Genomic DNA, 27,617 nt, shown 5'->3' with positions numbered 1-27,617 from the left:
TAAACAATATGTATTTTCCTAAATATAAATAATATATATGCACATATAGGAAATAGAAAGCTTATGTTTCTTTAAATGCATACCTTTGTAATTTTGAATAAAAGATCAAGAAAGTAGATATAATTTTTATAGGAATACAAAAGGTTTTGGAGGGAGTTTTGGATTTTCTTACCTCGATCAGAGTAAACTTGAGAAAATGACTTTTCTTTCTTCTTTATCATTGTAAATTTAGTATAAGAATTTTAGTAGGTAACAAAAGAAGAAAATTAGAAGATACTAAGAAATGGTTAAGAATGATATTACAGTTTCAAAATGGTCAGTTGAAATGATGATAAAATAATAACAAAAACAAATTAAATTATAGCTGACATTAATTGAGCCTTACCATGTTCCAGGTAATATTTCAGGTACTTTACAATAAGTATCTTATTGATATATAATGATAATGAAAGAGGAAATTAAGATAATAAATTAAGATAGTAAGGATCATGTTTTAGGAGCCCAATTAGAAGGCTCACAAAAATTCACCATTATTTCAAACTCATTATTTCTAAAACTCACTGGCTTCTCTCTCAAACATGCTTTCTTTTATATTCACTCTCTTTCGACAGTAAGTTCATTTTTTCTTCTCTTTTTTTACCCACAACTTAGAGTTATTTTGGACCTCTCTCTTTTGTTCTCCTTTTAGCATTTAATTCCTTTAATCAGTCTACTGGTCTATTAGTTTTACCTTTGCAAGATTCACCTTTGCAAATTACAATTAAAATTTAAAGAGCAATGCAGATGCTATTCTCAAAGACTGTCTTAAATCTGAGAGAGGAACGAGAAAAAGGAACAACGTAATTTCTGCTAGAAGACAGGCGTTGCACTGAGTGTTTTCTATACTTGCCTCTTCTTAATGATTCTACATAAGGAAGATTGTAGACTTTATTTAACTTAAAAGAAAGAAATAAATCTGACCTCATATAGATTATGATTTAAGCTGTCTAAGGTCACATAGCTCCTAAGTCATAGATGCAAGATACACTCCAGGGTGTATGTAATTCCTACTGCATAATATAGACTCACCAATATTCTAGACTGTCAAATTATTGACTATATGATGTACAATTAGTTGCACTGATTTGTCTTAAAATAATTCAATATCACAATCCATTTTAAAAATAAAATTGTTTTATAGTTATAAATGTTTATGAAAATGATTGATCTGTGTTAGAATAAGATTACCAGATAAAATCTAAGACATTGGTTAAATCTGAATTTCATCTAAGTAAGGCCTAATTCTTTGGAATAGTATGTCCCATGTAGTATTTGGGATATAATTGTACTACAACTTACTGATTAGTTGTTTATCTGAAACTCATTTAAAGTATGTCTCAAATATTGCATGCTTATACAAAAAATCACTTGTTTATCTGAAATATGAATTTAATTGGGTGTCTTATGCTTTTATTTGCTAATTTGGGCAACTCTGTGCTAGGCACAAATATCCAATCTTGTAGATGTGACTTTAAGTAGGGACAGAATATAATTATCATCATTGTGTCATTATCATCATCATCATATGCTAGACCCATGAAGTGCTGGTGTATTCATTTAATTTCTTCGCAACAAAAAGTCAAGAATAATTAAATGAAAGTACATTTATTTTTAATTATGCAAAGATATAAAGCATAGTAAAAATTTTCTATAAATGCCCAGATTTTAAAAATAAATTGCTATTTATTGAGATTTTTAAGGCAAAATTTGTTTTACTCATAAACTTATAAAAACATCAGATTGGGGCCAAAAAAAAAAAGCTGAACTCTGATTTGCCATTTCTTATCTACTTTGATAAAACTTTTGAATTAATAGTGAGTTATTTCAATTCAAAAGTAATCCTGCATTTCACTAGATTTAGTCAGTAGTGTTGTATAACTCTTATTTTTTGCTTTCTCAGCTGAAAAATTGAAATGTTAATAGTGACAGACAGTAGGAGAATGTGCTGGTGACTTATAAACCACTGCAAATATCAAACAATAAAATGTTGTAAAAATGAGATTGTCAGCCGGGTACGGTGGCTCACACCTGTAATCCCACACTTTGGGAGGCTGAGGCAGGCGGATCACCTGAAGTCAGGAGTTCAAGACCAGCCTGACCAACATGGTGAAACCCTGTCTCTAAAAAAAAAAAAGTAAAAAAAAAAAAAAAATGAGATTGTCGGCTTTTATTTCTGAGAAGTATACATTGTCCTACTCCCATCCTCAGCAGTTAACAAAACAGTTGCATTAGCAGACAAATGCTATTTTAATTATGAAAGCAAGTCTTCTATTGAATAAGGATTTATTAGAAATGTTTCAACACACAATGAGCTCATGCAGCGTTTACTGGGGAAAAGTTTCTGGCTGCCGCACCCAGTCCTAATGTATTATTGTAGAAGAAGAAATGCATTTCTTATATTTTTCTCTAAGTGAGAAATTGCCTATTTTCCCACAAAAGCAATGTTCTTTTAATTTTATTCTTTGTATCCATATGCTATCCTATTAGAACTATTGTCATGTTATTTGGTCAAATACGTAAAGTGAGGAACATTTATTTCGCACCACTCATGCTGAATAGATATCCGACGAAAGATTTCTGTTTCTTATAAGCTGGGAAACAGCATAACAGGCTTGCTGCAAAATGATAAGTGAGTTACCAGCAGCCTCATGTGCAAAGTGATGTCTGTGGTCCTCCACAGGAGGTGCTCAGTGAAGCGATGAAAATATGGTCAAATGCAGGAAGCTGCTGGATCCTGGAGATGAAAATGCAGTCTGCGGTGTGACCCGCAGGCCTGCATGAGAGTACCTGCCTGTTTGTTTTTCAGTCTGAGCTTCAGAATGTTTGTGGTGGGAATTCAGGGGAAGGAGTGAGCAAAAAAGTGGCTTCTGTGCTGTGTGTCCAATCACTGTCATAATTTACAAGACATTTGATCCATTTCCACACTTTAAAACACACAGTTTGCAGTTTATTTGCATAGCAAAAGATGTTTGTTAAGTGAATGGATGATAGTGAGACTCTTGATAGGAGTCATGGAACAATGGCCTGACTGTTTGAGCAGATCAGGACCTCCCACTCACTTCCTGAGCTGCTGGTCATCCCTGTAACGGTGTCTCTGATTGTGCTGCCTTTTTTTCCTCAGGCTAAACTTGAATCTAGAAACGAAAAATGTTGGTATAGCACAGATATAAAATTTAAAACAAAAGCAAAAAAATTGTGAGTAATCAACTCTTTAAGACCCTCCAGCACAGGCAAATAGATCAACTTGGTGCAGGAAGTTAGCTATCTTCTAAATTCAAGCATTTTTCTTCTAGATAATAGGTAACTAGAGAGACGTCCATTTCACACAGGTTATGCTCCAACCCTACTAATGAAGCCTGCCTTCCTGCTTCCTTTTAAAAATATTACTACATGAAGTATCCTTCACGTGCTCTGAATTTAGCACTGTTAACTCAGTGGGAAAGTTTGTAGCCAAAATGAAAAAGGGCAAGAAAAATTATGTGTACATTAGGTCCTGAAGGGATCCGAGTTTAATCCCAGGCACCTAATAAAACCTATAATAGAAAAACTGAGCTATACCATAAATTTCTTACAGGATTCATCATCCAAATAAGATTTTTTTTCTGCCTTTGCTTCATTCCTGTGCTGAATGTTTTGGTTCAGAGAGAGATTGTGTCTACTGTAATAGATTTATAGCACAGTAATATAAATTGATGCTCTAATGATTCCTATCTTTCATTTTGGATTTATGTGTTAGCTCCAACTTTTTAAAGTAATTTTTCTCCTATGAGACATATGATCATTGCTAAACTATCTGAGAGATCTGGAGACACCAACCATCTCCCATAATGAACAGCAAGGGGCCCCAGATGCCAGATGAAACAGTTCTTCTTTCTGTGAAGAAGTTATAGCTACAGGCCACAGCCACATCTTCGGTTTTCCATCTAGACCGCTTATACTGAGATAAAATAGAAGATATAATGAATCTGTTTCTAATAACCAAAGGGGTATAGAGTCTGTTTTTAATAAGCATAGTTTTAGAATAAAGCAAGAGCCAAAGAAAATGCCAACTGAAATTCTAATTATGACAAAACCTCCTTTTAAGAGATGTATTGGATCATTTACAAGCAAGTTTTGTACACATTAAAGTTTTTAAACTGTCCAAATTCTACCAGAGAGATTTGAACTCCTCAAACACTCATGATTGATTTGCAACCTGGCAGCTATGAACGTGAAGGTGTGCTAGCTTTCAGGTGCAAGTTGAAAATTAAAAATACAGTTTGAGAAATAGGAGGCGTGTTTACAGTAAACAGGTGGCTTCTGTTCAAAAGAGAATTGCTGTGGACTCTTTTATGACTATGCTGATGCTGTGACATATTAAGTGGAGCTTGTCACCTTCCCATCTGGTCCCCACAACTGCTGGAGGCGGGACCCATTTAGAGAGTGGTGAGCACCAAGCAGCTGCTCCTCAATGTCTCATTAATAACCCAATCATGGCTGCATTCTGCTTTATTACATCCGATTTACAAGGATTGGGTCATTGTTCTCCGAGGCGATTGTCCACAGAGTGTGGCTTTTAAGGAACTCAGTGTTAATTAAAAAAAGTTGTGCAGTGCGTATCCAGTTTATGTTTGTTGATTATACTTTATCTAAACAACTATGCTTGATAAAAAGCCCTTTCCTGCGAAGCATAATGCCTATTTGTCTCAGAGCAACTCTGTGGACTTGCTTTAATCTCCCCTGGACACATTAATCCATGAGTTTTTATCTCTCAAAGAAGCAGTTTTGGAAAATGCTCTCTTTTCTTCACACATCTCTCAACTCATTTACTTACTGCTGTATTACTTTCGTGATTCACAGATAAAATAAGAACATTAAAAGCAAGGTAGAATTTACCAGGTTTTTTTTCTTCTGTTTTTCCCCATAAGATGTTTGATGTTTCATCAGATTAGATAGTAATAGAAAAGTAAAAGAACATTTTCCCTGCCATATATATCAAAGGATTCTATTTAACTTTTAGTAGTTTGTAAATCCCAACAGTGTTTTGCTCTGAATCAAACGTCTTGTAATAATAAGCTTGGCAGTTGAGATTATTTTTTTCTCTGCTCTTGGTCTGGATAATGTTCAAATCATTGTTTAGATTAAATGGCAGTCAGTACATGTGATTTGTCTGTGAATACCTGATTGTTAGGACATGTCGACTTTTCCTGGCAGAACATTCTCTTCTGTCATGATGTCACTGGCTGATAAAACACATAAAACCACCAAGTGTAATCACACCTGTGAGTTTCCAATATGTTTGGTAGCAGAAGGATTCCAGTCCCTGTACATTTTCAAAACTCATGGTACATAGAAGGCAGAGAGAGGTACATCCATCAACAGGAAGAGATTGAGGGACTCTCGAGGCAGGCTGGTCTCCAACTTGCTCAGAAATTAAATAGCTGAAGTTATTCTGAGCAGCCTCTCAAGGTCACCCAGGAGTCCTTTTCCATCATACCCTTTATGTATAACTGTCAAGATGCAACATGTATCTAGGAAAGACACATATTTTGCTGGAGTATACAAATGTCTTTGATTCTTTCCAGAAGCTGTGAGTCTAAACAATTTATTATCAAACTAATTAAACTAGTATGTTCAGTTTAGTAAAGCAGAATGAGATGTTGAACGTCATTATAGCTTGCTGAATTCTGAACAGAAAGAAGTAAGCAAGGTGTCTGAGATGCTAGATTTGAAATTGAAAGGTCTTTGAGTGCTGAGGGTAACATACGGAGGAAGAACTGCCTCAGTCTGTGATTCCAGCATTTACTCCCTGACAAGCAAGAAACTGAAGCATATCCATAACAAGCCACTTCTGTGGATAATGATCTTTGCTTCGTTATTCTTCAACACAAAAACTGTTTAACTAATGGCATTATAACCCACCTACCAGAATTAGTTTCTTCCTGTGTTTGATAGACTGTGATTCAGTCTAAGTAGCACGTAAATCTCTAAAAGGTTTTCAATGAGTCATTGCATTAGCACAACTACTACATTTGTATTTCATAATAGTTGTTTTTGAGAAATTACTAAAATTATCATGTTTACTTCCTTTCATTTTAAGTGCATTTATTACACTGGCTTTTTTTCTTTGATAATTTTTCTCCACATTTTTTATGTTTTGAAATGAGCACTAAAGAAGTTGGAGGGAAGATTGTATTTTAATTTCTTTTCAAGTTTAAGTTTGTGAAATGATAAAGAAAAGATTGAAATTAAATAACAGTTGACATGAAAGATGTCAAATAACACAATTTGGCTATCTGGCTGTGGATTTTGATTTTTTAAACAGAAGGATAGATTGATGACTAGAGACATTTTATTGTGAAATTCACTTTGTAGAAATGTATACCTACTATACAGAAAGAGGAGCAATTGGTAGGACAGTGCCTAGTGACTTTCAGAAGGTCATTGCCTATGATAATCTAGTCTCAGAGAATGTAAAAAGCTATCAAATTTTAACAAAAGGAAATGAACACGATACATCAGGTAACAGCAATACATATTGAGATAAAAGTCATGATGAGAGTGTGTCAACGGAACTCCAGGATCATGTTTCAAAAGAATCTGCTGTCCCAGGAGCACAGGGTGGCAGGTTCAAATACATGCAGGACCCCGACAAGCAGATTCTGAATGGGAGAGCCTGGTGGAAGAAAGCCCAGGGCACTGGGGTGAGATGGCCTCTTTTGGTGGGGGAGAAGCTTCATGCTTGTCTCACGTAATTCACAGTACAGAGAAAATATGCCTGTCACTGACATCAGATTTTCAGACATGTGCAAATCTTACACTGCTAAAGCTGAGTGCCCGAGAAAGGTCCGCCCTACCTTGGTGACAACTTCATGTATTTACTTGTGAAAACAAGAGGGGGTACTTTCTGTTAAAGTATAAATGTTCAATACGCGTAGTCTTTGGCATCTGCATAAGTGAGGAAGGATATGCTTAGACACGTCACTTAGACTGGAAGGTCTAAGAAATTAAGAGTCTCACAGTCAGTCAGCTACAGGGAAATGAGAGGCTTCTCAAAAGCATAATATTAACAGTTCAGTCGAAGATAATGCCAATGATGAAGAAAGAGATAAAATCATGTAAAAACGCCAAAAGCTGCTGCATTGAGCATTTCCCACTACATTAGATTTAACTTCTTATATATAGGTGAGTGTAAACCAAAATATGTAAAGACATAAAACAATGATCAGAATGTATAAGGGCGTCTGGAAACCAAAAGCTATAACAAGAGCTGAAGATCTATTGTGAAACAGGTTAAGAATAATATCGGGCTTATTCAGACCTGTTTCCATAGAAACTGCTGGTCTACGGTAACTTGCAGTACTGTTTATGGGAGAAAAACATTGTGCACTAATGTTATAAAAACCAACAAGTATATGACAGGATGTGTTGGTGTGACAAGTGCTATGGAAGAAACTAGACCAGCATCGGGGTGGAGGTGGGCAGGTGCAGAGATTGTGTCTGGAAACTGAAAACTCTGAAAAGAACTGAAGATTGTTAAATATGTTGAGAATAATAACAGGACTTGCTCAGATCTGTTCCAACGAAAACCTCTGGTCTAATGTAACTTACAGTCTTGTTTATGGAAGAAAGACAGTATGCAATAATAAAAATGAACAAGTCTGTCATAGAACATGTTAGAAGTGACAAGTGCTATGGAAAATCTAGGCCAAGATCAGCGGTGGGGGAGCAGGTGCAGGCAGGCAGGGCGGGCTCCTGAGCAGGTCACGTTTAAGCAAGGACCTGAAGTGGGTGAGGAAATGAGCCACGCACACAGCGGGAGGAAGAGCATTCTAGCACAGGGCCCTCCATGAGAGCCCGCTCTTGCATCTGAGGAGAGGTGGAGAAGCCCCTGTGCTGGGTGAAGAGGGATGGTTGGGGAGGGCAGCTGCTGGGAAGGGGACGTGACTACACAGGGTGGGGAGCGCCGGGCCTGACCCGGTAAGGCCTGTTCTCGGCCCCAGAGTCTCCTGAGAAGCTCACGACCTCCGCACACAAGCGTCTCATTCTGTGACACCTCACAGCTTTGCACAGAGCTTTTTTTTTCTTAATAAAGCTTGGCCTTCAGGCTTTCTGTTGTGTTCATCGCTGCAAGGGTCGCTCCTTTGTGAAATCCATTCCCTACCCTCTCCCTGGCCTGCCTGGCTTCAGACCTTGTGTCCTCAGGACTCTGTGCCTCTGACTTCAGGGCTTTAGATCAGATTTCTGCAAAGACCCTGCCTCTCCTGGCTGGCTGCTGAGAGTGAGCAATGACCTGGAATCATTTAAGAGAGAAAACACCAAGATTTCTACAGAGAGATTGTAAGTTGCTGGAGTTAGAGATTCCAATGTCACTAGGGTGTTAAATAAGGAACCACAAGAATGAACCATGTGACAAATAGTCAGTTTAGAGCATGGACGACTGCAGCTGTGAACTCTAAAAACGGAAGTCTCATACATCACCTTGTTCAATATTAAACAATATTTATAAATATTTATAAAAACTGAAGTCTCATACATTACCTCATTCAATATTAATCATTTATAAATTAGAAAATCTGCTTCTATTTACTAATTTTTTTTTCAGTTAAACAACTTTATTTCACAGTATAAATAACAATATTAAAATGACTTTTTAAAATTGTACTTTAAGCTCTGGGGTCCATGCACACACCCGCAAGGCTGTTGATAGGTACACAAGTGCCACGGCAGTTTGCAGCCTCCACCGCCGCTTATCCCATAGGCAAGACCTCAGGCACTTCTCCCAGTGTTTTCCTTCCCAGCCAATGGAATGGGGCCATAACTCAATCTTTTCCATTTCTTAGAAGAAAAATCCCAATAATTTATTGTTTCTGAAGTCACACAACTGTTTTACTTTCTGAGTTGTTTACCTGGCTTTGAATACCATTCCTGGTGTAAGAGCCTCTCACACTAACTTATCAGTTTTGTCAGCAATAATAAACTTCAACTGTCAAGCACTATGTTGTTCGAAATTATCTCATTAGACTACCACAGTGTTTTATAATGAGCTCCTTCACACTAAACATCCATTACTTTATGTGTATCCATCAAAATAAGGCTCACAAATTTATCATGAACAGAAATAGAGCCATTTTTGAAACTGCAGGAATACGGGCTCTGAATTTGGTATACACGCTGACAATCATAAACAAGAAGAGAAGTGTGGAGCCATTGCTTCCTTCACAGGTGTATACGCCTATTCATTTGTTGCTTTCTGCTGGACACTCGAACTGCTAAAAAACATTTCAAATAAAATGTATTGAATCGAATCCTAATGTTTGTCTATTGGTGTTAACAATGCTGTTGTTTAGAATCTTGAGTTTCATATCTTCTCTTCTCAAAGCCAGTTTTCATAGTCATATTCAGTAGCTATTCTCATCCTTTACCTAAATGTATTAATTCAGTATGTATTTCTCAGAGGCCTACCGTGTTAGGGATATAGCAGGAAAGAAACAAATCTTCAGCTTGGATAGAGTTTAAATTTTACTTGGAGAGGAGGCACACAAATTATTATGTATGGCATAAAGTGGAAATCAGTGCCATGAAGAAGAATAAATCAGGGAAGAAATTAGACATAAGTGGGTGGGGCAGTGCTATCTTATGTGAGGCAGTCAAAGTATGCTAAGGCCAAGTACCATGAAAACCCGTTCCTTGGCAGGTTCATGGCCCTGGTGAGCTCTGCTGACTTCCATTTGGCCCCAGGAGGTCCTTGCACTGAGCCCAGGAGTCAGGCCACAGAGGCTTCCATTCCTTTGGGCTTGACTCTAGAATTTGTTTGGCTTCTCAATGTTGTATGAGTCTAGGGGTAGGGCCCATGGTCCTTTTACCATATCAACAGATGAGAAAGGCGTTCCAAAATAGTGAGGACTCAGAAGAAAAACCAAGGAGTCACCATTTAAAAGGAGAGTTCCATAGAAATAGTCCAGAGAACATGCTAGATAAGCAAAGACTTTCCAATGCCTTTCACACTCCAGCAGCATCGCCCAGTGTGCTTGGCTTTAACTAATGTCCTGTGTGCTCCTCAGGGTAAGATGAGATAATCTCAGGGTTGGGGTAGGCCTTGAGTTCCATTACAGCTGATGGTCTCACCTGCGTGCCTAAGATTCATTTAAGGAGCTTATTATAAGGCAAATCTCCAGGTGTTACCACCAGATAACCTGCTTTATCAATTCTGGAATACATCAAAAAGTATATTTAAAAAGAAAAAAGAAACCCTCAGGTGATTCTGCTGCAGAAGGTTTATCCAACACAAACTGAGCCACCTCTGGCCCAGTGATTAGACTCCTTCAATTTATCTAGGTCTGTAAGATTGGAATGGAAATTCCCAGTCAGGTTGATCATAAGAATCACCTTGAGGATTGTTTTAAAAGCTAGACTTTCAGTTGAATATTTAAGCTACATGAATCTGAATATTTAAAGACTAAGTTTTAGAAAAGTGTACTTTTTGAAATGCTCTCCAATTTTATTCCTCAGAAATTATTAGTTCAATTTATTTCAACTTCTGTGCGTTAAGTAGGAAACTCACAACAACGGTTACAAACGTTTTGTGCATTAATGATGATATCATATTTGGCTGGGATTCTGAATCTCACAGTCTTCTACTAACCTGTCAAATCACGCCACAAGTTTTCAATGTACATGTGGAAAAGAGGAATCTTGGGATAACTTACTTGGTGTGTAATTCTTTATGATCTCACAGTGAACCGTGATGCCGAGGGAACCAGAAGGATGAAGGCATATTTTGTTAGTTTCGGGTTTTAGCAGCTGTATCTTGTCCCTCAAGATAAGCACTGTCTAAAAATATATAATGAGGTCTCAAGTGTAATTTAAATTTTAGTAGCTCCATTAAAAATAAAAAGTAATATGTGAAATTAATGGAATAATATGTTTTATTTAACCCAACATGTCCTCACAATGACCTTTCAACTGATAATGCATACCACAATCTTCAGTGAGGGGTTTCAATATTCTTTCTTACCCTGCCTCTGAAATCCAGCGTGTATTTTACAGCTAGGCACGTCTTACCTCGGGCTCCTCACGTTTCAAGTACTCCAAGGCCACAGGTCACGATTGGCTCCCTTCCTGGACACTGTGGCTCTGGATTTTCTATGCTAAAGGAGAGAAATAGGAAACTAAAAGATAAAATAGAATGGAGAAGAAGGAGCTATCAAGACAATTACATTTAATAAGCCAAATATATTCATAATGTTCATGTAATTGAAGATATTTTAGTTTCCTCTGAAGACTAGACATGATCAAATCAAAGCAGCTTTTCTTAAGACACTTGGGAAACAATGCAAGCAAATGCTGAAAGGAAAGAGAGCTTTAAGCTGACCTAAAAGGCGTATTGTACAACATAGAAAGAGATAGCAATATGACTCTCTAAGAGACCGCATATAAGACATGACCATAGAAATAGTACGGCCTTAGACTGTGTTAGTTAATTGACTAACAATATTACAAGAGTTAGCACTCACAGATTCAAAGGTCAAAAGCAAACAATGCCAATTTAATATCTACTTATTTTAGGTAAACTATAGCTCAAATGTCCTAGTGAAACATAAAAATGCAAATCTTAAAAAATTTAAATGCATTTTAAACAGATGCTGATTTAGAAGAAAATTTTCACCTAGGAGAATTCTACCGAAGCCTTTTAGCCATGCAGAATTCAATTCCCATATTGTATTCTGTCTTATTTCACTGAAATGTGATGTATGTTTTACCTTAGCAGTACAACACTGAGCATCCAAACGAACTCAGAGAACTTCATTAATTTATCTCTGTAACTTTTACTAAATAACAATAAATTTATATACCTCCAAGCAAGTACAACTTGGAGTAAAGCCAAAATTTTTTAAAAAATACCAAGGATTATAAAAACCTACTAAAAGTTATTGTCTACTATCTAAACTGTTTTCTTGTGTCTTGATAAAAAATTTTAGTGGAAAATCCCAAGCTTAAATACATAAAGTAGAGATCCGGTTTAGAGAGTTTAAACACAAATGACAAGATTTCAAAATGATCAATTAGAAGAGACAGCATAGATTGAATCCTTGAAGATAACTAAATATATCCAGGTGCCCAAATGACCTGTGATTCAAAGAGCACCAAAAAGTAGAAAATGCTATTTTCATTTGAAAAGATAATTTGTAGCTCTGAACACAGAGCAAGCATTCAAATAGCAGCTGCAAGACATTTGACTAAAATAACTACTTTCTATGCCTCGCAGAAAGTTTAAGTACAATTGACCCTTGAAAAAGCACAGGATTAGCACAGTTAAAAGTTTACATACAACTATCGACCCCCAAAAGCTTAACTGCTAATACCCTATGGACAAAACTAATGCTCTATGTGCTTACCAACTGAAGGCTTAGAGATGACATTAACGGTCTACTAACACATACTGTGTATGTTATCTGCATTACCCACTATATTCCTACAGTAACGTAAGAGAGGAAAAATGTTATTGAGACAAAAGTGAGGAAGAGAAAACATACGTACTATTCATTAAGTGGAAGTGGATCATGATAAAGCTTTTCATCCTCTTCGTCTTCACATTGGGCAGGCTTAGGAGGAGGAGGAAGAGGAGGGGTTGGTCTTGCTGTCGGAGGTGGCAGAGGTGGAGGAAAATCGGAGTGTCTAAGTTGACTTGGGCTATTCAAAGTTGTATTCTCAGGGTCAGCTGTAGTAGCATTAAGATCATCATGACAGTGAAGTTTTTTAATCTCTCCAAAATTTTTCCCAAAAACCATAAACAAAAAATATATGATTTTAAGCACAACACCATCAAACAAACACAAAAGAGTACAAATGGGGTCTTCAGCCAGTGTAGTCCCAGACTGCTGGTGGCTGTGGCTGAATCAGCTGTGGCCACAGTACTGTGCGGGTTCTCTAGAGGGGCAGAACTGATCGTATAGATATATGTATGAAGGGGTAGGGTAATTGACTCACACAGTCACAAGGTGAAGTTCACAATAGGCCATTTGCAAGCTGAGGAGCCAGGAAGCCAGTCAAAATCCCAAAACCTCAAAAGTAGGGAAGCTGATAATGCAATCTGCAGTCTGTGGCCAAAGGCTTGGGAGCCCCTGGCAAATCACCGGTGTAGGTCCAAGAGTCCAAAAGCTGAAGAACTTGGAGTCTTATTTTCCAGGGCAGGAAGCAACCAGCATGGGAGAAAGATGGAGGCCAGAAGTCTCAGCATCTGCTGTTTCCCTGCTTGCTTTTTAGGCTGGCAGCTGATGAGATGGTGCCCACCCAGGCTGAGGGTGGGTCTGCCTCTCCCAGTCTACTAACTCAAACATTAGTCTCTTTTGGCAACACCCTCACAGACACATCCAAGAACAATACATTACATCCTTCAACCCAATCAAGTTCACACTCAGTATTAACTATCACAACCACAGGAGCCAAACCTACCTATATGCATGTAACTGGTAAATATTTTGTTGTTATAGATTTGGCTAACGTGTTGTGTTTTGTGACTATTTTAACAGAGTCTCAGCCACAGTCTGCCTCCCCTCTGAAGGGTCCAGGTGTCCCACGGAGTGCCTTGGCAGGCTTTGCAGACAAGATCTCACTGCAGCCACCTTCCTACAGGAATGCAGGTATGATATTATACTGATGGCATCCTTCTCAGATAAAATTCGTTTTACAGCTAAGAACATACAGGTACAAAGAGTCTCATACAAACGGAATGGACCTTTCCCCAACACGTGGTGCAAGGCCCTGCCCCTTTGGTTAAATTCCTGAAAATTCTTTGGTAAACTGAGGGCTGATGTATCCCCGACACTTTCAAGAAGTGGTTATTGATCCTCTCAGTATTGACAATGTTAATACAAGTCCATTCTTCTTTATTGATGTAGTTTTTGAGACACAGTCTTGCTCTGTCACCCAGTCAGGAACACAGTGGCTCAGTCTTAGCTCACTGCAGCCTTGACCTCCTGAGCTCAAGCAATCCCTCCACCTCAGCCTCCCAAGTAGGTGGGACTGCGGGTGTGAACTAGCACACCCAGCTAATTTTATTTATTGTAGAGATGAGGTCTTGCTACGTTGCCCAAGCCGGTCTCAAACTCCTTGGGCCAAGCAATCTTCCTGCCTCAGCTTCCCAAAGTGCTAGGATTATAGGTGTGAGCCACTGGGCCCAGCCCTTTAACTTTTTATTTGGGGTGCAGGTGACAACATAGTCCTCATTTACAAATTTTACTGGATCTCACTGATGCTGTCACTTGCAAACTAACTCACCTTGAAAGAAGCTTCCTCCAGCAAGTCTGGAATTTGTCCAAATTTAACAGGAGCTCTTATGACTCCCTCAGAGATCACACTGCGGATGCTTTAGCAACTCCCTCCCGTGCTTCCTGAAATATCTGGGCTACATATGGAGACCGTAAGTTGTCCATGGACTTCCGATGCGGAAAAACAAACCTGCCCTCTTTTGGCCCCATGCTGTACACCATCAGGGTGGTGACTGCTGACCACGTCTGGACTCTCCTAGAAACAGAGGGCTCTGCGTCCATGTCATGAGCCTTCCTGCCCTTCTGGACATCAGGCCTTGGAAGCAGCACCCCACAGTCTTGGCACAGCTGTAGAGACCTCCTTGCCTCAGGACATAGTCAAACGTGGAACCCCGCATTCTCATCTGCAGGAAGCAGTGGCCTCCTTCATCCCCAGGTCATGGTACTGGAAGTTACCTTTCTGCCAGACCCCTTGGCATTGCCTGAGTGACCAGAAGTGAAGCTCATCCACTTTCTGAATTGATGCTATTGTCAGATGTGATGGAGCTCAGTGGCTGCCGCTGCCTTCCCGCTCTTTGCTAGGGTGCTCCTGATAAAGGGTGAGACCCAGGCATCAGTACGGCCAGCCGAGCTTTGGGTGGTCGTCTGAGCACTGACGCTGCACCAACACTTAGCCCCATTTGTACATTTTTACAAACTTTTTGGCCGTTACCAAGAATTGTCCACCTCCCCTACCCATTGAAATAAAGAAACCTCTTGTCTCATGGATACTCAGAATACCAAGCAAGGTAATAGATGCCTTTTTATTAACTAAGGACACAGTATGGATCTCACACGGTCACTCCTTATTCCCTGCAGAGTTCCAGACACTGCTGATGGTGACCAAGGCACAGATTTCACTTCTCAGAAAACAGTTCTGGGCTTTGAAGATGTCCAGTAGAGCTTCCACTGCCCTGATAGGCTGCCAGCAGCTGCTTTTGTTGAGAGAGAGACTGAACTTCTCAAAGAATTCCTATTTAAGTTACAAAGCAGGGAGTGGATGTCCTGCCGGGTCCACCATTGCCATGGACTTTGATCACTCTAAGTTCATATTCCTCAGGAACGTGTGCTTTTTACACCAGCATTACACAGTTCCCTCCGTCGCCTTTACTGGACATCAAGGAGTTCACATTTTGACCACCATTCACTCCTGGACTGTCCAGGAGGCTGCCTGCTGCATGTGGGTCCGTAATACCAGACTTACCTAAAAACTTACTGGAGACACGAAAACCAGTGCATGGGAAATGCGTAATGTCACCCAAATATTCACGAACATGCTTGTGCTGCCAGAGGCCCCACCTCCTTTTACCTCCTGCTGAGTAAGTGGGGGCAGTAGCTGTGCATCGGCTTTCACATTTCAGTAATTATAACTGTGGCCCTCCTAATCTCTCATACCCCAAGCACTTATTTCAATTTCCCACCAGTCTTCTCTCAGCCTCTCAAAATATGAGTCATCATTAAATCTATGTCTCATGTTAAAGCATCACGAGTCAATTATATCGTGACACCTAAAATTTCACGCAACACCCCACGAGGTCCTCAGCCTAACGGCTTTTACCACCTGCCCAACTGCAAAACTCTTCACATAAGTCAAGCACTTTCCCCCAAGGGAACAGAGGTCACCCCAGCCTTTGATCACTGCCAAGCCTTCCTCCCACACCTTCTGCTTGCTCATCCTGTTCCGAAGTGCAGCCCCCACAGAGACCGGCAGAGATGCAGACACATCTGCCCTGGGCTCAGTACGAGTGACTAATAAATTATTGTCGATTTCATCTTCTCAGTGTTCCCAGGGCAAGATGAGCTCCTTCACCAGTGAGGTAAACAGGAGGGGAACAAAGCTAGGAACTGCCTTTAAAAAAGTCCTTGTCACCCTCTTAATTACATATGCACGCGTTCTTACAGCTCTTTTGCTCCTTCCATTTCCTGAGGTCAGCCACTGATATTTAATCCATCCTTGGCCTCAGAGGATGGCAGAGGAACACTAAGTCATATCGACTTCCGCAGCAGTGACATGATTCCTCCTGTGCCATTAAAGTTCTTGCCTTCTTTAACCTGATGCTCAGTAGGTTGTGTTTCACTCATCTGTGCAGATTCTCCGGAAGAGGAGAATCGGTTTCCATTTTGGATGTTGCCATAGAGAGGACTCTATGGTAATTTTTATTTGCAGAATCAACTTTCTCTTCTTTTCCCCAAGGAATTGCCAACTCTCATGTAAGAGGCAACTTTCTGGAGTCAGCAAATACAGTTTATCTTCCCTCTTTTGAGGGCAAATTTCTTATATTCCCATAAACAATAATATACTCACATATAATTGTGGCATGTCGTATTTATTGGCCACTATAAGGAGAAAATTATTTGTTTTAAATCCAGATTAATTGTGAAACTTTGGGTACCTACAGAAAAAAATCTTTGCATATACATTTATAGACCTCTTATTAGGATTAAATGAGGTATGAATAGCTCAATATTTATTGTGCACTTAGCATATGCAGAAGCTTCCTGTGTATTATTTTATACCATATTTAAAACAATATTTTATATGAAATGCTATCATTTCCCACTGCCTCCAATTTAGACATGATAAAACTGAGCCTAGGAAAGTATCGTGCCCCAACGTTCTCTGCTTAGTAAGAAGTAGAGGCAAGGCAAACCTAAGTCGTCTGATTTCAGAGCCTGTAGAGTTAAATGCTTTGACGCAGTTCCCATGACGATGGTGACAAGTAGATGTATGATATAGGACAGTGATACATATGATGTAGGACAGTGCTTCCCCTGAACATGCTCGAGATTCATCCGGGGATCTCCTTAAAATTCAAAACCATAGACCACATTTGGAGTAGCTTGGATAAGGGGTCAGAGAATTGAAATGAATGTGTAGGTGGCTGTGCTGAGATTCTCCTGCTCCTTCGGGCACCGGCTCACCAGATTAACATAGTGGAGGACCTCTACCTTTTGCTGGAAAATAAACGCACACATGTAGGATGTGACCGTGCATATGGAATATCTGTTGTGTTCTGGATGTTGTGCTGGACACCAGAGATAAGGAGTCAAATAATCCCTTGTCTCTATTGGAAAGGAGCTTGCTGCACAGTGGCTTCTGACTGCAATGTCTCTCCTCTTCTGACCTGGGAGGGTGGGCTCCACCTCAGTGTTGGTAACTCAACACTGCCCAGTGGGTCTGATGGGGGAGACCATAGCTAGTTGTGCTCCCACAGAGCTGTGAACACAGCAGGTCTCATGATGCCATTCACCCCCTTGTCAAAGGGCATCCGCTGGTGACACACACACTCCCCATGATTATAAATTCTTCCTCCTCCCACCCAAGTGCCCCCAAGTTTTGCAAAGATAAAAACATAAGCCATATTCTTGACATGAATTGTATATTAATAATGAGATTTTCTTACTTTTCACATATTTAAATTTTTCTCTGTTTATAGAATATACTGATTAAACTAGGAGTGAATTTTAAGCATGCACATCTATTACAAACTTTATGGTCTACTTTGCTATATTAAAATTTCTTATGCTCTTATAAAATGTGTGTTCTGGACTCGTGTTGGCTTCCATTTCTTCCCTCTGGCTTCTATTAGTTTAGGCTATGAGCAGAGATGAACAAGGTGGCTTCTGTAATGGATCAAGGCTATGAGAATTGTGTGAAGAAGGATGGTAATTGTAAATATCAGAATGAACCCAAACTTACAGATTCAAAACTGGATTATAAAACAACTCAAAACAAATGAAAAGCAAGGCTCTGCAGTCTTTTAGACTTTGGAGGTCAACATAGGTAGATTGCTTGAGCTCAAGAATTTGAGACTAGCGTGGGCAACATGGAAACAAATCGTCTCTACAAAACAGTTTTTAAAAATTATCCAAGCATGGTGGCACATGCCTGTGGTCCCAGTTCCTCAGGAGGCTGAGGTGGGAGAATCACTTGAACCCAGAAGTTTGAAGCTGCAGTGAGCCTAGATCACACCACACTGCATTCCAGCCTAGCACAGGGTGACGCCCTGTCTCAAAAATAGAAACGAAAACAAAGAAACAAAAAACACAGCTCTAAATAAAGGTGGTTAGACATAGTTCAAGTTGTTCCTGTCTGGTTTACAAACAGATGTAAAATAACTATTTACCCGCCCCCAGAAGCTCCATAATGCTGAGAGCAAAGCCAATTGTTCCAGCAGATTCTGAAAAAAAAAAAAAAAAAAAAAAATCTATCGTATCATGGAGTTCAATGCCAATATCAAATCATAAATATAAGGATCAAATCTGAAAGTGAATCCAGTTTCAGAGACCTCAGAAACCACTATGGAATAACCTCCTTTCACATAGAGACAAGGGATTGTGTGACTTTTTATTTCTCATGTCTACTGACGTGTTCAGAACACAACAGACACTCCATGTACGTAGTTACGTTCTGTGTGTGTGCATTTATTTTCCAGCAGGACTAGAGGGCCCAAGCTTTGTTTATATGGTGAGCCAGGGCCCAAATGAGCAGTAGAATCTTAGCACAGTCGCCTACATGCCCATTTTAATTCTGTCCTTATCCAAGCTGGTCAGAGTGTGGAATACGGTTCTGCATTTTAAGGAGATCCCCAGGAGAATCTTGTGCATGTCGAAAGAGGAGAGCATAACCCTCAAAATCAGAGCAGGTGAACCAATTTAATTCTTAATTTATAGAGGTGGGCTGGCTGTTCATTTATCTCATTGATGGGAAGATTCAGATCAACATACACAATCACCTCCTTGAGGATTTTGGATTTAAAAAAAAAAAAAGGTTTAGGTATTAGATGTGGTTCACAATTGCATGCCACTCTTTTTGCTACAGTATTGAGAAGCACATTTCCCATAGATTTAGATGGAAATTTCTATCTCATGATCCTTCTGTTGGTATTTTCAGAATTGGATACTGAATAAATAGTGGCCACATTGAATCTGTTAAAGGGATCTCACTCAAACTACAGTCATACTTTCTAATAGACCCCATAAAAATCATTGTTTTAAAGAAGCCTAATATATTTATCCACCTCTTGAGACACTTTGGTAATTATAACAATGCAAGTTTGTGTGTGTGTGTGTGTGTGTGTGTGTGTGTGTGTGTGTATTGTGTACTTTCTGGTCTCTTACCCAATTGCTGCTGCAGTTGATGGTGGTTCAAGTTTAATGTAAATAATATCTATCAATGTAGAAATGTTGACTTTTGTTTGCCCATCAGGTACAGAAGATAAATGATATCGTAGAGAAAATTTTCATTATGGAAAAGTGCTTACTGTTTGAATATTCATTTTATGCTTCTTGCAGATATTATACCCAGATAATATCTGGGTGTAGTAATGTTGATTCCAAGGCATCAAAAATAGAGAATACATTTTATATTTCTAGCTGAAATAATAACAGTAATTAGCTTACCTTTGGGGAAATGTGATAAAAATATTAATGACCATCACAACTTATTAGAAGCATAAAATTTGCAATGCTTTAAACTACATGTTCTTCATATGAATCTGTATAGAAATATACACACATTTGATAAATGCTGTTTAAAGTCTAAGTGCATTGGTAAATCATTCAGACATTTGTAGGTTGAAGGGATTACTTTTATCTGCTTTGACAGTGAGAATTAGATTTCTATTCTTTATAAAGCAGATGTTATCGATTTTGCATGGAGTAAAAGTGTTCGATCCTTATTAATAATGATGGCAGCTGTGCTGCAGAAGAGAAATCCTGTCAGTGTAAAGTATTCAGTTTTACATCATAATCAGAGGTGTGTCAATCTCTATTGAAGGCTGAATTAAAAACCCCTTCAAAATTTTTTACAATAATAGATGAAAAACATCTCAAAGTCACCTTTAGCATTTGAATATACAATTCCACATAACAGGCAAGGGACCAAGAACCTCTTAAAGAAATACTTCACTATGGAACTAATGTTTTAATTGTGATTTCATCAGGAGGAAGTTTTCCCAAAAGGTCTTTTGACCTCAGTAAGAATCTCCTTAGTTTACTCTGGCAAATATTTTCCAGTAAAATGAGAAAGACTTGTTTTTTAAAAAATGATAAACAATTTACAGGGTTTAATCTAATGTTTTGATTTCCAAAGTGTTACTTGTGCCCTTGTGGTGACATGTGTATTGATTTGCATTTTCTTGGCTCGTTCAAATGCCAATAGAATATTTCACTATCCAGGCTCTGTCGAAACTGAATTAACTTCCAAAAAGTGAGGATTGTATGTATGCTGTTGTGTATGTGGGGGTGTATGTGTGCGATGTCTGTGAAGGATGTGAGTGTGTGGTGTGTGTATGTGTGATATGTGTTTGGTGTGCTGTATGTACTGTGTGGTGTGTAGTTTGTGTGTATTGTGTGGTGTCTGTGTGTGTGTGTGTGTATGTGTGTATATGTGTGGTGTGTGTGTTTGATGTGTGGTATGTGTGGTGCTGTATGTGTGTGGTAGGTTCATGTGTGTGTGGTGTATGTGTATGTGCAGCATCTGTGTGTGAGGTGTGTGTGCATGTACACATGGTGTGGCATGTTCAGTGTGTGTGTATGAGTGACCGCTTCTCTTAGCATGCTGACATCAGTGTTCCAGAACAGCTTTCTCCATGTGTCTGGGACCATTAGAAACAAGTTTCAGCAATAATTGTTTCACAGCTTTTCCATAGAGGGACCAAATCTCTGTCGTGAGTGTGTGTCTGCGACATTACAGGAGGGGATGTGATGTCCCTGCTTGGCTCACACCCTCTGTGGGTCTGGGCGGGGCTCAGGGCTTGGAGCATGCCTTGGCTCGGGTTCCTGCTGGATCCCTCACTGCGGCCGGAGAGGGAGGGCTGTGTCACCGCAGGGCCCCAGCAGAGGACTGGTGTGCTGGAAGACCAGGTGATCATAATGGTGTTTTATGCATTGTATGTGTCATAAGGATTTTAACTTTTATGTAACATAACTGCAAAAATGTCCCAGTTGTTTGTGTTTTGCTTTTTACATACTGTTGAAATACGTGAGAACATCACATTTTAGGTAGTTTTGTTTGTTAACCCAATTTTTACATGGTTTCTCTTTGAAAAGACAAACCATGATTTTTAAAGACAGTATTTCCCAAGTCAGAAAACACACACACATATCTAATTTTCTTTTCTTGTTTAGTTCTTTTTTATTTAATACTTGAATTAACTTCTATGTATAGGATGGGATCATGATCTAACTCTGTCATTTTATATTCTCAAATCATTAACCCATATTTTAATACCATCAATGGGATAATTACTCTTGATTTGTAGATTTGAAATGTTACCCTGTTACTACACAAAATTACACAAAATCTCTGGGATTTTAATTCATTTTTGTTTATATGTTTATTTTTGTGCCATATCAAATGTTTAATTTTGAAAAGTTATAGTGATGTTAAATATCTTACAGGTTAATTTTATAATATTGGCTCTCAGTGTGTGTTTGTTCATCAGATTGAATTTAAATCACATTTTCTTCTTCCAAAATATGCTTCATGAAATGTGTATTGGAATGTAAGCATATTTTAAAATAATTTACAGCAAATTAAAGAGTTAATATTATTAGTCTTCTCATCCAGAAGATGAAATGCAAATTTCTCAGACCTTCTTTAATGCCATTTCGTCAAAATTAATATGTTAAATCAATATAAGTTCACATAAATGAACCCAATTAATAATCACGTAAACTAATGTGTTTGGCTCCGCTTTTCCGTCTTCTGCCTTCTATGACTGATGTTTTATTTCATTTATACTTGTTATTTTCTGCATTTTGTTTTATTATGTCTTTGCTCTGTCTTGTGATTTGGAAACTATATGGTGCATTGTAATTTTTATTTTTTTTAATATTTTGTTTTTTAGCTTTCATTAATAAACTTTATTTTTTAGAGAAGTGCAGGTTCACAACTAAATGGAGCAGAGAGTACAGAGTTCTCATATGTCCCTTTCTGCACACACAGCCTCCCCTCTACAGCTTCCTGCCTCACAGGAGCACACCTGTTACCACCAGGAACCTCCCTGACCCATCGTTATTGCTCAAAGCTGACCATGTACATTCAGGTTTACACTTCATGCTGCACATTCTGAGTCTTGACAAAAGTATAAGGGCAATGGGATATTACTCATTTCTAACAGGAGATGAACTATCAAGCCACAAAAACACGTGGAGAAACCTTAAATGCCTATTGCTAAGAGAAGAAGCCAATCTGAAAAGACTACCTACTGTTTGATTCCAATTATATGACGTTCTGGAAATGGTGAAACTATGGGAACAGTAGAAAGATCAATGGTTGCCATAGACCAAGGACCAAGGGGAAGGAGGAAGTGGATACACAGAGCCCAGAGGGTTTTCAGGGCAGTGGAACTATTCTTTATTATGCTATAATGGTAGATACATACATTTGGGAAAGTCTATTTTAACTTTTAATCTTTTAAATTATATTTTTGTTTTAAAGACTATAGACAACCTGGGAGTGGTGACTCATGCCTATAATCTCAGCACTTTGGGAGGCTGAGGTGGGAGGATTGCTTGAGCCCTGGAGCTCAAGACCAGCCTGGGCAACATAGTGAAACCTCATCTCTACAAAAAACTTAAAACTTAGGCAAGTGTAGTGCTGCTGCATGCCTGTAGTCCCAGCTACTCAGGAGGCTGTAGTGACAGGATCACTTGACCCCAGGAGTTCACAACCACCGTGAGCTGTGATCATGCCACTGCACTCTAGACTTGGAGACAGAGCAAGACCTAATCTCAAAACGTAAAACAACAAAAAACACTATAAGCTCACCTCAGAGGTATTGGGGATTTGGTTCAAGACCACTGCAATAAGACAAATGTTGCAATGAAATTAGTCATACAAATTATTTGGTTTCCCAGTGCATATAAAAGTTATGTTTAAACTACACTGCAATCTAATGAGTATGTTAATAATCTTATGTCTAAAAACAATATGTGCATACCCTAATTAAAAATACTACTTTATTGCTTAAAATACTAACAAATATCTGAGCCTTGAACAAGTCATAATCTTTTTCTTGGTGAGGATCTTGCCTCTATATTGATGGCTGCTGATTGACCAGGGTTGGGGTTGCTGAAGGTTGGGGTGCCTGTGGCAATTTCTTAAAATAAGACAATGAAGTATGTTACATTGATACACTGTTCCTTTCCCAAAACATTTCCCTGTAGCATGTGATGCTGTTTGATAGCATTTTAGCCCTAGTAGAACTTCCTTCAAAATTGGAGTAAACCTTCTGAAACCCTGTTGCTGCTTTACCAACTAGGTTTACGAATATTTTAATCCTTTGTTGTCATCTCAACAATGTTCATGACATTTCCACCTGGAGTAGGTTCCATCTCATTCTTTGCTCAACCATAAGAAGCAACTCCCCCTTTGTTCAAGTTTTATCATGATTTCACCACAATTTCATCCCATTAAGGCTCTAATTCTAATTCTAGTTGTCTTGCTATTTCACCACATCTGCAGGGACTCCTTCCACTGACATTCTGAACCCTCAAAATCATCCATGAGGCTTGGAATCAACTTCTTCCAAACTCCTGTTACTGTTGCTATTTCAACCTCCCCCCATGAATCACAAATGTCCTTAATGGCATCTATAATTGTGAATCCTTTCCAAAAGGTTTTCAACTCACTTTGTCCAGATCCATCAGAGAAATTGCTATCTAGGACAGCTACACCTTTACCAAATGCATTTCTCATTTAATGATAAGACTTGAGAGTCAAACTGCTCCTGGGTCCCTGGGCTGGAGAGTGGATACTGTATTAGCAGACATGAAAACATTACTTTCCCTAAACATCTCCATCAAAGCTCCCGAGTGACCAGGTGAATTGTCAATGAGCAGCAATATTTTTAAAGGGATCATATTTTTTCTTAGCAGTAGGTCTCAACAGTGGGCTTAAACTGTTAGTAAATCACGCTGTTACAGATGTGCTGTCATCCAGGCTGTGGTCTTCCACTTCTAGAGCACAGAAAGAGTAGATTTAGCATAATTCTTAAGGGCCCCAGGATTTTCAGAGTGGTGAATGAGCCCTGGCTGTGACTTGAAGTCACCAGCCAGAGGGTCCCTGAAAGAGTCGGCCTGTCCTTTGAAGTTTGAAAGCCGGCCGTTGACTTCTCTCTAGCAATGAAAATTCTGCATGGCATATTTTTCCAATAGAAGGCTGTCTCACCTATACTGAAATTCCGTCGTTCAGTGTAGCCACCTGCACCAGTGATCTTACCAAGGATCTTCTAGATAACCCACTGCAGCTTCTCCATCAGCACTTGCTGCTTTACCTTCCACCTGCAGGTGCAAGAAGCCACAAAAATGGCTTCTTTTCTTAAATCTCATGAACCAATCTGCTGGCTTTCAAGTTTCTTCTATAGCATCCTCAACTCAGCCTTCGTAGAACTGTTGAGAGTTAAGGCCTTGCTCTGGATTAGGCTCTGGTCATGGGAATGTTGTGGTTGGTTTGATTTTCCAGCCAGACCACACAAACTTTCTCCATATCAGCAATGAGGCTGTTCTGCTTTCCCATCATTTGTGTGTTCACTGGAATAGCAGTTTCTGTTTCCTTTTAGGACTTTTCCTTTACATTTACAACTTGACTGCTTGGTGCAGAGGGCTGACCTTTAGGCTTGTTTTGGCTTTTGACATGTCATCCTCACTAGACTTAATCATTTCTAGCCCTAGATTTAAAGTGAGAGACATACAATTATTTCCTTTATTTAAATACATAAAGACTACTGTGATTATTAATTGGCTCAATTTAATATGACTGTGTCTCAGAGAATAGGGAGATGCAGAGAGAGAGAGACAGAAGTTTAATATGACTGTGTCTCACAGAACAGGGAGGTGCAGAGAGAGAGAGAGACAGAAATTTAATATGACTGTGTCTTAGAGAACAGGGAGATGCAGAGAGAGAGAGAAAGAGAAATTTAATATGACTGTGTCTCAGAGAACAGGGAGGTGCAGAGAGAGAGAGAGAGAAAGAGAAATTTAATATGACTGTGTCTCAGAGAACAGGGAGGTACAGAAAGAGAGAGACAGAAATTTAATATGACTGTGTCTTAGAGAACAGGGAGGTGCAGAGAGAGAGAAAGAGAGAGAGAGGGAGGTGGGGGAGCAACTGGCCAGTGGGACAGGTAGCTCTGTATGAAGTCTGCCTTCCTATATGGGTGGGGGTCATGGCACCCCAAAACATTTGCAATAGTAGCATCAAAGATCACTGATTGCAGATCACTGTAACATAAATAATCATAATGAACCATTTGAAATATTATGAGAACCACCAACTGTGACACAGAAACAGAAAGTGCTTTTGCAAATTGTTGGCAATAGACTTGCCCAGTGCAGGGTGAGGGTGGCCACAAACCCTCAACTGGAAAAAAACCATTATCTGCAAAGCACAAGAAAGTGAAACAATAAAATGAGGTGTGCCTGTACTTAAAACTGTCCTGGTGTGAACGTAGGGAGTGAGCTCTTGGTAGGTTTGCTGGATCTGGTGATTGTGTGGTTTCACTCAGCAGTCCCAAGATGCACTCAGTAATTAGCCTCCTGGCAGACTAATTTTTCTCTAAAAAAATAGAGAAATTTTTTAAATATTGCTGCTTATTTCATAAATTCTAAATATCCAGTTGTCCTTTAAAATCATATAATACTCTAATGATTGATTTATTTTTTAAATTAACTCTATCGCTCTTCATCACAGCAACTCCACAAACTCTACAACAACCATCCCAGAGTACGTGAAGGAGCACCATTTTAGTACAATCCCATCATGCACTCCTCTGTTCATTTACCATTTTAGTACAATCCCATCATGCACTCCTCTGATAGTACAATCCCATCATGCACTCCTCTATTCATTTACCAGGTTAGTACAATCCCATCATGCACTTCTCTGTTAGTACAATCCCATCATGCACTGCTCTGTTCATTTACCGTTTTAGTACAATCCCATCATGCGCTCCTCTGTTAGTACAATCCCATCATGCACTCCTCTGATAGTACAATCCCATCATGCACTCCTCTGTTCATTTACTGGGTTAGTACAATCTCATCATGCACTCCTCTGATAGTACAATCCCATCATGCACTCCTCTGTTCATTTACTGGGTTAGTACAATCCCATCATGCACTCCTCTGTTAGTACAATCCCATCATGCACTCCTCTGATAGTACAATCCCATCATGCACTCCTCTATACATTTATCCAGTAGTTTGGCAACCACAGACTTTGTACTGAGTGTCAAGGTAAAAATTCAACTTAGGGTGTTACTACTTGGGACTTTAGGTTAGGTCAGAGATCCCTCATGACAACTGATCCCAAAATATAATTCAAGTTTCAATTAGAAGGCTCTCTACCCTTTAAATGTTCAGGTATATAGGATTCAGAATTCAAACCTCAATTTTTCTCCTTCTACTTTATCCTCCAGCCACAGAAACCAGCTGCTTCCTCCACAAGACTGACATGGCTGCAAAATTATTCTCCCGTGGTGGTTTCTAAATCAAGCATACCAATAATTTTTTTTCAGAAGATTTAGGAGTTCCAGGGAAGCATGTCCATCAAGCATGGCCTTGGGACAACCTGTTGAAATTCCTCCTGCTCCTACCTTCATCTGGGAACCTGACTCCACCTTCATCTACCCTTCACAGCACCTCAGGCTCCTTATGTGGCCCCTGCCTCCCAGCACAGCCTGAAAGAAGGGTGGTTCATTGCACCTCCTCTGGCTGCTGCTTTTAGGAGAGAGCAGCCCTACCAGTTTTGACTGTTTTCCAAAGTCCTTAAAATAAGTATAGTTAAATCTTGGATTAATGTTTTCCAATTTACTTAAAGGCACTCAACTTTTAAACAAAAAAAAATGTATAGTTATTTTTGTTATAGAACCAATATTTCAGTATCAATGTATATCACGGTCACAAAATCTACCACCAAGACATTTCTGATTTGGAAGCAAAAGCACTAAAACTTTTACTATTAGCAACTACGCATATTGTTTTAGCCATGAAATCAATGTTGAAGAGCTAATAATTTTCATTCTTGGTGTGGAAATCTGTTTATATTTCCCATTGAATTATGTCAGTCAAGGCATGCAAGCATTCATTTGATTCCATTGCAAAGCACTGGTTTCCTGCATTACTTTTTTGGTTTTTTTTTTTAAAGCTTTTGCTTAATTACATATTAAAATAATAGTTTATTTAACAAGCAGTTGTCTATACATCTGATATAAGATACATCTGATATAAGATTTTAAAATATATTTGCTGGGTACAATGGCTTGCACCTGTAATCCCAGCACT

At 39.0% G+C, this 27,617-nt stretch overlaps 1 long non-coding RNA gene across 1 annotated transcript in view; it reads left to right on the top strand.

Moving 5' to 3' along the window:
• The window catches only part of LOC120363655 (uncharacterized), a 49,610-nt gene that overhangs the window by 6,963 nt on the left and 15,030 nt on the right, over positions 1-27,617 (top strand). The window contains exon 2 of the long non-coding RNA XR_005579120.2: positions 13,551-13,661. This is a non-coding gene — a long non-coding RNA (uncharacterized LOC120363655). The remainder of the gene's footprint in view (positions 1-13,550; positions 13,662-27,617) is intronic.

Source organism: Saimiri boliviensis, chromosome 3 (genome assembly GCF_048565385.1).
Source record: "Saimiri boliviensis isolate mSaiBol1 chromosome 3, mSaiBol1.pri, whole genome shotgun sequence".
NCBI lineage: Eukaryota > Metazoa > Chordata > Mammalia > Primates > Cebidae > Saimiri > Saimiri boliviensis.
Note: the sequence above shows the minus strand (reverse complement) of the source record. Positions and strands in the feature narration are given on the sequence as shown.